Below are 10,829 nucleotides of genomic sequence, written 5' to 3'. Positions count from 1 at the left end.
CATCTGAATTTGAAGAATCTGTACCGGATTCCAAATCCTTAGATCGAGTGAAGCCGAGGAACTGAATGATGTCATGTATATCGGTTTTCATTGAATTGAAATCAGAATCTAATCGAGTAACACATTGGGATAAAGTACCAACAGAATCTGATGTTTGATTTACTGAAATAGCTAACTGAGCAACTGTTGTTGCTAGCTGATTGAGACCAGAATTAACACCGGCGAATGTAAGTTTTTCCTCCATGAAAACAGATCCAGGAAGGAAGGCTGATACCAATTGTAGTGTATATTGATACAACTACAAGGAATGAAGAAAACAATTCAGCAGCAAGCTGCTTTCTCTCTGTAATACAGAGCCTAACTTTCAAGAAGAAAGCAAAAACTATTTTATTCATTGACTATCTCGATTACAGATTGGTTCAATAAATACCCAATCTGGTTTTCAGACACTAACGGTCTTAGATACATTAATAAATGACAAGGAACTCGAGGACAAGACTTATCTGTATTATTAAACATCTGCTAGTGCTGAGTCTACCCTTGTGGCCACTCAGTTAACCATGGCTCGGTGTGGCTCATGGCATGGATACATGACATTATACTTCCATCCACAGTTTGTATAACTCACTCGACCAACTGAATCTATTTATAGTCTCAATTCTGTGAACAACATCCATTTCAGCTCAATCTACACAACCAGATTAATTTTAATTTCATCTTCAACATAAACTAATCCTTGTAGATAAAAATAAACCTAAACCACAAACATATACAGTTCCATTCCATATCAACCCAATTCTTAGCTTCATACACATTTATAAATACTCTACAATGAATATGAATAATCATTTCAAATCAGTTAAGTAAAACAATTACCTCAAAGCTTCTCTGAACTTGAATCAACACCACCAATTGATCAATACCCAAGTCAAATCCCCTTTAATAAACATCAATTTGTTTTTCTAATTCTTCTTTGAACTTCTTATGAAACCCTAGTTCTTAATTTGGGGAAGAACATAAACCCCAACTCTTTGATTCTTCGATTCATCTTCAGAACAACTGTAGAACTTTAATTAAACATCTACTCATAAATCTTCATCAATAATAGCTCCATAATTCATCTTATAAATCTTATATACATCAATCGGTTCTATAGAACCTAATTTTGATTAACAGTTGTTTGAGGGTGAAAACAGTTTCTGCTGATTTTGGTAATTTCGGGTGTGTGGGTAAGAAACGAGTCTAAACCATAAACAATGTACTGCAAGGGAGTAATTTGATTAGAGAGATCAATTTGTACAAATCCGGCCTAAACCAAGAAATGGTCGTTCCAGACTTGCTCCGGTCACAAAGTGAAGGAGAAGGGTTGGTCTTAGGGAGGGAAGCGAAGAGAGTGTTGAGACCAGAATAGTTGATTCTGGAAGAGTAGTTGTTTGATGACTTGTATCAGAAAGTAAAATGCTAGCAGATTGGGAAGCTAACAAGTGATTTCTGAGTGTAGTATGTTCCTGACCAAAACTTGTTTTTTGGTGGAAATAGGTGAGACCTATTTATACAAGTCAAAACGAAACGTACCCTGGTCTCGTAAGAAGTGGAAATGGTTTAGTAAATGGAAGAAAGCGGTAACGGGTAATTCCTGGAATTGATGTTTCCATAATGAAGGAAACTTTTCACCATTACTTCTTGTATTTACTAACCGCCTCACTCTTATGACACTTTCTTGTAACGGGCATAGTGTACGTCGCACGCTGTAAACCGCAAGACCAATACCCTGATGAGTATCCCCTAGTTTGTGACATGTTTAGATGTCTCGTGTGTTTTGTGTAGGATGTTGCTATTGTTTGGCAAGTTGATCTTGGGAGACTTGCCGGCTCGGTGGTGACCTTCGACGGTCGAGATTTTGCATCTTGAGAAGGAGGTTAGCCGTTGATTGTGGTTACCTTCCGTTGGTAGCCAGTGACGTGGCTACGGTGTTGGAATGGCTTGTGCATGCTCTTGGCGTGGCTTAATTAGGGTTTGATTTCTTGACCATAGAATTGGCATAGCTAAGTGTGCGCCGTGGCCAAAGAGTTGGCAGCGTAGCCAAAGGTTGCCACAAGTCGTTTGGTTTACTGGCGAGCTTGTACGACTGAGATTTGCATCTCAGAAGGAAGGATAGACGTTAATTGTTGCAACCTTCCGTTTGGCAGCCAGCGGCATGGAGGCATGGCCGACATGGCTTTGGAGTCGCCACATTAGGTCTTTGGCACCGTGGCCAAATTAGGGTTTTGGCACCGTGGCCAAGAGTTGGCACCGCCAAGAGATTGCCACAAGTCGTTTGGTGGCAAGTTTGTACGGCTGAGATTTGCATCTCAGAGGGAAGGGTAGCCGTTGTTGCAACCCTTCGTTTGGTAGCCTGCGGCATGGAGGCATGCCAACATGGCTTTGGCATGGTTTAGGCGCGGCCAAGCTAGGATTTTGGCATAGTTTTAGGCGCGACCAAAATTAGGATTTGGCATTGGGCCAAAAGTTGCCACGCATTTGGTGGCGAACTTGGACGGCTGAGATTTGCATCTCAGAAGGAAGGGTGGCCGTTGATTATTGCAACCCTTCGTTTGGCAGCCAGCGGCAAGGCCGGCATGGATTTGGCGTGGTTTAGGTGTGGCCAAGCTAGGATTTTGACATAGTTTTAGGAGCGACCAAAATTAGGGTTTTGGCATAGTTTAGGCGTGGCCAAAATTAGGGCTTGGCATTGGGCCAAAAGTTGCCACGCGTTTGGTGGCGAACTTGGACGGCTGAGATTTGCATCTCAGAAAGAAGGGTGGTCGTTGATTGTTGCAACCCTTCGCTTGGCAGTCATCGGCATGGAGGCATGGCCGGCGTGGTTTTGGTTCGGAGGTGTGGCTGGCATGGCATGCCATTGGCACTATGGTACGACTGGCATGGTTGGTACGCCTTTGATGCGGAGATGTGGCTGGCATGGCATGCCATTGGCACGGTCGTGCGTCTGGCATGGTTGGCATGCCTTTGGCGCGAAGATGTGGTTGGCATGGCATGACATTGGAACGATGGTGCGGCTGGCATGGTTGGCATGCCTTTGGCGCGAAGATGTGGCTGGCATGGCATGCCATTGGCACGATGGTGCGGCTGACATGGTTGGCATGTCTTTTTACGCGGAGATGTGGCTGGCATGGCATGCCATTGACACATTGGTGCGGCTGGCATGGTTGGTATGCCTTTGACGCGGAGATGTGGCTGGCATGGCATGCCATTGGCACGGTGGTGCGGCTGGCATGGTTGGCATGCCTTTGGCGCGGAGATGTGGCTTGCATGGCATGCCATTGGCACGGTGGTGCGGCTGGCATGTGTAGAGATGATGCCAGTCAGTACCGAGGGCTCTGCCGTGGAGCATGCCATTTACATAAAAAAAAGGTACCCCGGTAATTTTACGCAGACATGTTGAATGGTTTAATAAATATTCTAGTGGCGACATTATTACTCAAGTGTGGCGTCACTGTTTGACTAAGGTTTTACGATTTTTACCCTAAACTAAAAACAACCATCAACATTAAGTCCCCTGCTTAGCTCATAACATGGGCATTGTTGCGAGGTAAGCATAAGATGGTGACAGACAAAAATCTAAATGGAAAGTCATGAAGATATGGTCAGAAAGATCCGAATAACCTTTTCGGGAGATAAAGAGAATCCATGACTCTTTCGTTGGCTGTTTTTGTGCAAATTCGATTCGTGGTGCTTCCGTCTATGAAGAAAAATGGCAGAGGTGGTTGTTGGCTGGGATGCAGACTGTTGGCATTGGATCGTCTTAGAATGATCCGTTAGCATTGATCGGCTTGGGATGGAGCTGTTAGCAGTGGATCGGCTTGGGATGGAGCCGTTAGCATTGGATTGGCTTGGGATGGGCGTTGGCTTGGCGTGGGCGTTGACCTAACATGGCGCTGGGAAGCACTTGCTAGCGCAGCTTGGTTGCCTTCTTCCATGCGTGGCTCAGATATGGAATCCTCATTCAAAACTCCAAGGTGTTACGCCCTCGTGTTTTTTCTTTTGTTCACTTTTCATTAGGGTTTTGACAAGAGGTTTCGTTTGAGGATGATTTTCCGGCCGTTATATAGTCCCATGTTATCTGCTCGTCCTCCGTTTCCCTTTCTTCCTTTAGGTTTTCCGTAGTATTTATGCCGGTGAAGCTGCATCGTCTTTCCCGTTTCAAGACAAAGGTTTCCTCCTGTCGAGTCCATATTTCTTTTATCATGTCAATCAGAAGTGAATCCTCCTCGAGCCAGCTAGATTCTTTAGTCAAGCGCGTGAGGCCTGACTCTCGCAACAATTGTCCTACCCGGATCATCCGAGTCAAGCAGATTATACCGGTATGTTTCCATTGATCAAAAGACGCTTCATTATTTGCTGATGAATGACAAAAGATTTTCTTCTATGCAGTGATATCCTGTTGGAGCATGCGTGACTGTCGTTGATGAGAATGACTTGGTTGCTCCCTTTCCTTCAAGTCCGATCCTGCCAACCGCTGCAGATCTGGAAAACGCTGATTTAGGAATTTCTTGTCATGAGTATCCCAATGCAGGTTTGTCGTTCGGAATCCGCATGAAGTGTTTATCTTCTAACTACCAGAACGTTGGTGGGTTTCTAGTGCGGAAGGAATTCATGACTCTTTACACAAAAATATGGAAAAGATACAGCCACATCGCTACCAGAAGCGTGGTGCAACATTGCTCGTCTGCCTTGGTTTCCACAGTGAACTGTCTCTTTCTTATGGTCGCTTAAATGGAAAGTATATCCATCCGTGTCGTCGTGGAACCAACTATTCAAAAGAGGGAGATCATGGTGTCTACCTGTGAGTCCCTGAAGTTCAACGTGAGTTGGTTGTGGCATCGCCTTGACATTGTGAAGGTCGACAGAGCCGGTATTCTTGATGATGTCGTTCCTGCTGCAAAGGTTATTTTGGAAGAGGAGAAGGCTTTGGCCATGGAGTCACAGAAGGTGGAAGAGTCAATCCAGAACTTGAAGAGTAGGACTGAAAGGTATCAAAACCGGTTGAAGATGATGCTTTCTAGGAACTACAATATGTTGGATGGGCTTTTCTGATTTATGTAGTTGCGAGATGTTTGGTTTCTTTTTGGGTCTCGAGCGTGTATTTTTCTTTCCTTTTTTTTGTATCGTTTTTTTGAAGAAATAAGAGAATTTTATTGATTTGCTTCAAATAAAAAAAAGAAAAAAAACTTGGTAACTGAGATGTGAAAGGAAGCGGAAAGATGCCTGCCAGCCGTGCTATGATATGGCGAGGTGTGAGGAGACGGTCAGGCGTAGTATGCCTTGAGCCATTTTCCGTTGATGACTGCTTCCAGTTTTCCTCCGTATTCTTTAATGACTTTGTAGTACCTACTGTTGTATGCTTTCGTGACTATATAAGGCCCTTCCCATTTCGGGGAGAATTTTGGTGCAGACGCGTCTTGCTGGATGTGTTTGGCAGTCTTCAGTACCAAATCTCCTATTTGAAAAACCCGAGGCTTCACGGATTTGTTACATGCTCTGGAAACTCTATTTTTGTACGCCTGCGCGTGTTCATCCACTCTGGATCTTCTGGAATCCACAGTGTCCAACTCTGCTATCCTGGCGCTCAATGCTTCGGCTTCATTCCATCGAAATCTGCTTTCTTTGGCAATCCTAGCTGATGGGATTTTGACTTCTGATAGGAGGATGGCGTCCGCACCGTAGGCGAGGGAGTAGAGAGAGGCGCCAGTAAAACTTCTTGGTGATGTCCGATACACCCAAAATGCGATTAGTAATTGTTTGTGCCATGTCCGAGGATTATCATGCACTGTTCGATTGAGGATTCAGATCAAAGTTTTGTTAGTGCTTTCCACCTGTCCGTTTCCTTGGGGATAATATACGGTGGAGAAAACTTGCTTAATTCCATATTCTTCGAGTAATTTCCGTACTTGTTTGTTGGCAAAAGGAGTGCCATTGTCGGTGATGGTATGTTTAGGAACGCCAAATCGGCAGATGATGTACTCCTTAATGAACGCTGCGATTGTGGATCTCGTAGTTCCTTGCAAAGGTATGGCTTTGACCTATTTGGTGAAATACTCGGTCGTCGTTATCATGTACTCGTGCTGTTTTGAAGACGGCGGGTTGATCTTTCCAATAATGTCGAGTCCCCCGCTATAAAAGAGCCACAGACTGCTTATTGAGTGCAGAGGAGTCGACGGTACATGGATAAGGTTTCCATGGATTTGACATTTTTTGCATTTCTGAACAAAATCAGCTGCATCATCCTCCATGGTTGGCCAGTAGTATTTCTCGTGTATCTGAAGAAATAATTTCCATTTTTCTTGGTGTTCGCCTTCGTGCATTTCTTTCAGCATGTCCGGGATTTCTGCCTCGTTCAAACACCGTATCAAACTTCCTCCAAAGCTTTTACGATATAAGATTCCTTTATGGAATACGAATCTCTTGGACCTTTGTTTTATCTTGACTGCGTCCTTCTTATTGGTGGGGAGCACGCCGTTGCGAAGGTAACGGATGTATGGCTCCTGCCAGTCCCCGCGCGTGGATAATATTGAAGACTTCCGATTGATGCAGCGGCGCTTGACAATTGGAACAGGTTACTTGAAGCAATCGAGATTGAGCCTCCATTTCTGGCCAGTAGTAGCCAAGGCGTTGCAAACGGCGATAGAGTGTTACCACTAGTTTTAGCCCGGAAATTTCACTATGGACACGGTTAAGTTGTTGTTGCGCCTCTTCCTCTCCGAGGCATCTTGACAAGGAACCGTCCGGGTTCCGATGGTACAACACTCCTCGGAGCATGAAGAAATTTCGTAAAGTTTTGAGACTGACCTTTCCATGGGAAAGCGAGCTGTTAAGCTCTTGGATAATCGGTGTTCTCCTGTCGTCGGCTTCAGCCTCCTCGGGTTGTGAAATCTACGTTGAAGCCACGGTTCATCTTTTCACTGTAATTTAATAGCTTTTGTGCCTCGAATTGCAGTTTTGATGCTAATGTGGCTAGACAATCAGCATGTTTGTTGCCGCTGCGGCCAACATGCGTTATGGTCGCGTCGGCGAAGTAATTTAGTAGCTTTTGTGCCTCGGATCTATACGGGGCAAATGTTACTTCCTTCAGTGTGTATACTCCATTCACCTAGTTTATGATTAGTTTAAAATCACCTCTTATTTCCAGACGCGTGGCTCCAGCTTGTTTAGCTAATGACAGTACGATGAGAAAGGATTCGTATTCTGCTGAATTGTTGGTGCAAGGTAAGTCTAGCTTGAAGGAGTGTGAGAAGACTTCACCGGCCAGGGATACTAGGACCACACCTGCTCATCCGGTACCGTTGTTAGGGGTGGCGGAGCCGTCGAAAAATAGTATCCACGTTTCTTCTTTGATGAAAGAGATTTCCGGAAAATCTCCAGGGAGGTCCTCGAATGCTGCTAGTAAATCTGCAACTGCTTGCCCTTTGATAGATCTCGGGAAAGCGCATGTTATGTCAAATTCTGACATTTGGAAGAGCCATTTGGCTGACCTTCCTATCAGAGTCGGTTTTGAGAGGAGGAACTTCACAGGATCAGACTTAGATATCAGCACCACTTTGTTGGAAAGCAGGTAATGTCTGAATTTCTGGATGGAGTGAATCAGGGCCAAGCACGCTTTTTCTGCTTTGGGATATCTGAGTTCGGCATCGCTTAAAGTCCGACTGAAGTAGTATATGGTATGTTCAATCCCTTCGTCATCCTCTTGGGCGAGGAGAGCTCCGACGGCAGTATCACTGAAAGCAGTGTAGAGGCACAATGATCTTCCATGTATGGGAGACTTCATGATGGCTGGGGAAGACAATATTTTCTGAATCTTCTGAAACGCCTCCTGTTATAACGGGGTCCAGACAAAGCTCGCTCCTTTATTCAGCAAGGGTATAAACGAAGCAACAAGATGAGCTAATCCCGGTATAAAGAGGCGAATGTAGTTTATTTTACCCATGAAACTATGGAGTTCTTTCACAGTTCACGGTGGTGGCATTGTGAGGATGGCTTGGGTTTTGACCGGGTCGACTTTAATTCCCTCGGCGGTTACCTGTAAACCTAGGAACTTGCCCGAAGAGACACCAAAAGTACACTTTAATGGATTCATCTTCAGTTTGTACTCGCGACACCTTTCAAACACTTGCCGTAGAATCTCCATATGGGCCACCCGATTTTTTGATTTAACCACTATGTCATCTACATAATCTTCAACATGCTTGTGCATCATGTCGTGAAAAATGGTAGTCATGGCGCGTTGGTAAGTGGCGCCAGCATTTTTCAAACCGAAGGGCATCACAGTATAGTAAAAGTTTCTGAGAGGAGTTCGAAAAGCCGTCTTACTTGCGTCGTGTTCGTACATCTTTATTTGATTGTAGTCGCTGTACCCGTCCATGAAAGAGAACATACCGTGTCCACTGGTGGCGTCTACCAGCATGTCAATGTTAGGAAGTGGGAAATCATCTTTAGGGAAACACTTGTTCAGATCCCTAAAATCGACGCAACACCTGATTTGGCCATTCTTCTTTTTTACCGGAACTACGTTGGCCAAACACGTAGGATGGTGAATGGGTTTGATGAAACCAACGGTCAGTAGCTTCTGAATCTCCATCTTGATCTGTTCTTCCATGTCGTGCATGAACTGTCTCAGGGTTTGTTTAACTGGTTTGGATCCGGGTATTATGTGTAGATGGTGAGTGACCAGCTTCTCGTACAAGATAGGAATTTCCTCGTATGTCCATATGAATACGTCTTGATATTCTTTGAGAAGGACTACCAGCTTCGCGCGTTCGTCGGCGCACAGAGTCGAGCTGATTGAGATGGGTCGCGGAGATTCCTTGCTCCCGATGTTGACAACTTCAAGTTCATCCGTGGTAGAGTTGGTCCCGTCCTGTAGTTACTGTGGTGCATCCGACACTTCCTCTTGTGGATGGTCGTTGTGATTGCATTCTATTGGGCGGAGAGACTGGGTGGTAGTCTCCCCTGTTAATTTCTAACAACGACGCTGATATACAGTTTTCCCTTTTTCATCATGACTCGTTATAAAAGACCGCTCTGGTTTGGTATGGGAGCGAGCCAAACTTTGGCTTAGCAGGGGAAGACTGGTGTGCTTCCATTTATAAGAGATGATGTGAGATCGGGTTTCTCCATGAAACGACGCGAGCCTATCGCTCTCTTCAATTGACGCCCACTTCGGTAGTGGAGTGTGGTGAGTCTTGCCTGTCGGGTCCCGCGAACTCTTCATTGGTTCAAACATATCCATGCCACAGATTGGCGCGCAAGGGGATAATGACGCGGTGATGTGGATGACTTCTCCGTTTAGCATAGCTTTCAGACACTGGTGATATGTCGAAGGAATGATTCTGTTGTCATGGAGCCACGGCCTTCCCAGTATCATGCGGTAATCTGGATCTTTCTCGATTACCTCAAACTTCACCTTTAACTGGACCGGTCCTACCGATAAATTCAGGTTGATGTATCCATACGTGCTGGTTTGGTTGCCTTCGAAATCTGTCATCGTAGTAGGTTGTTGCACGACCTCGCTTGGACGCACCTTGGATGTTCTGAGCGTTCTGAGAGTAATAACATTGGAGGACGCTCCTGTGTCGATAAGGGCCCTCTTGAACTCCACATCCTTGATACGAGCTGTGACGTGTAAAGCCCGGTTATGTCCCTCTTCTGCCATCATATCGTCGTCGGTGAACATGATATTATTGATGGACATCTCCGGTATTCTTGAAGTTTCCAAGCGTGAAGGAACCAGAGATGCGTTTAATGTTATTTGATTGATGGCAGTAAACGTCTCCATTCGTTGATCTTTCGAAAAGTGTAGGAGTTCACATAAATTTTCTACCAACGAGGCAACCTCCTGGCCTACTGGTTTCCGGTTGGTGGTGAAACCGTTGACCTGAGAGTGATCGTCCGGGACGTCAATCCCCAGCCTTGGAGTTTCCGGGTCGTGTGAGCCACCCGAATCCGATGTCAATATGATAAGGAAGTCGAGTATGTTGTTAATCACTTCCTTCATCAGGTCCATGTACCTGGTGTGGATCTCCTGAACTCGTGCCAACTCGGCCAACCTTGGGATTTCCTTATCGGCTGCTCCAGTGGATGCCGTGTTAGGAGAGGAGACATCGCCATTTGCCAGAGTTTGAGAGGAATTTGGGATCGTGGATTCAGTTCTAAAATCGACCATCTTCCTGAGTTGAAGTTGAAAAGTGAAATTGGAAATCGATATTGTAACCGAGAGATTCATCTCCCACTGTGTTCGCCAATTGTTTGAGGGTGAAAACAGTTTCTGCTGATTTTGGTAATTTCGGGTGTGTGGGTGAGAAACGAGTATAAAACCTAAACAATGTACTGCAAGGGAGTACTTTGATTCGAGATATCAATCTGTGCAAATCCGGCCTAAACCAAGAAATGGTCGTTCCAGACTTGTTTCGGTCACAAAGTGAAGGAGAAGGGTTGGTCTTAGGGAGGGAAGCGAAGAGAGTGGTTGAGACCAGAATAGTTGATTCTGGAAGAGTAGTTGTTTGATGACTTGTATCAGAAAGTGAAACGCTAGCAGATTGGGAAGCTAACAAGTGATTTCTGAGTGTGGTATGCTCCTGACCAAAACTTGTCCTTTGGTGGAAATAGGTGAGACCTATTTATACAAGTCGCAATGAAACATACCCTGGTCTCGTAAGAAGTGGAAACGGTTGAGTAAATGGAAGAAACAGGTAACGGGTAACACCTGGAATTGATGTTTCCATAATGAAGGAAACGTTTCACCATTACTTCTTATATTTACTAACCGCCTCACTCTT

The sequence above is a fragment of the Papaver somniferum genome, chromosome 9 (genome assembly GCF_003573695.1).
Source record: "Papaver somniferum cultivar HN1 chromosome 9, ASM357369v1, whole genome shotgun sequence".
NCBI lineage: Eukaryota > Viridiplantae > Streptophyta > Magnoliopsida > Ranunculales > Papaveraceae > Papaver > Papaver somniferum.
This window is presented reverse-complemented; position numbering follows the sequence as displayed.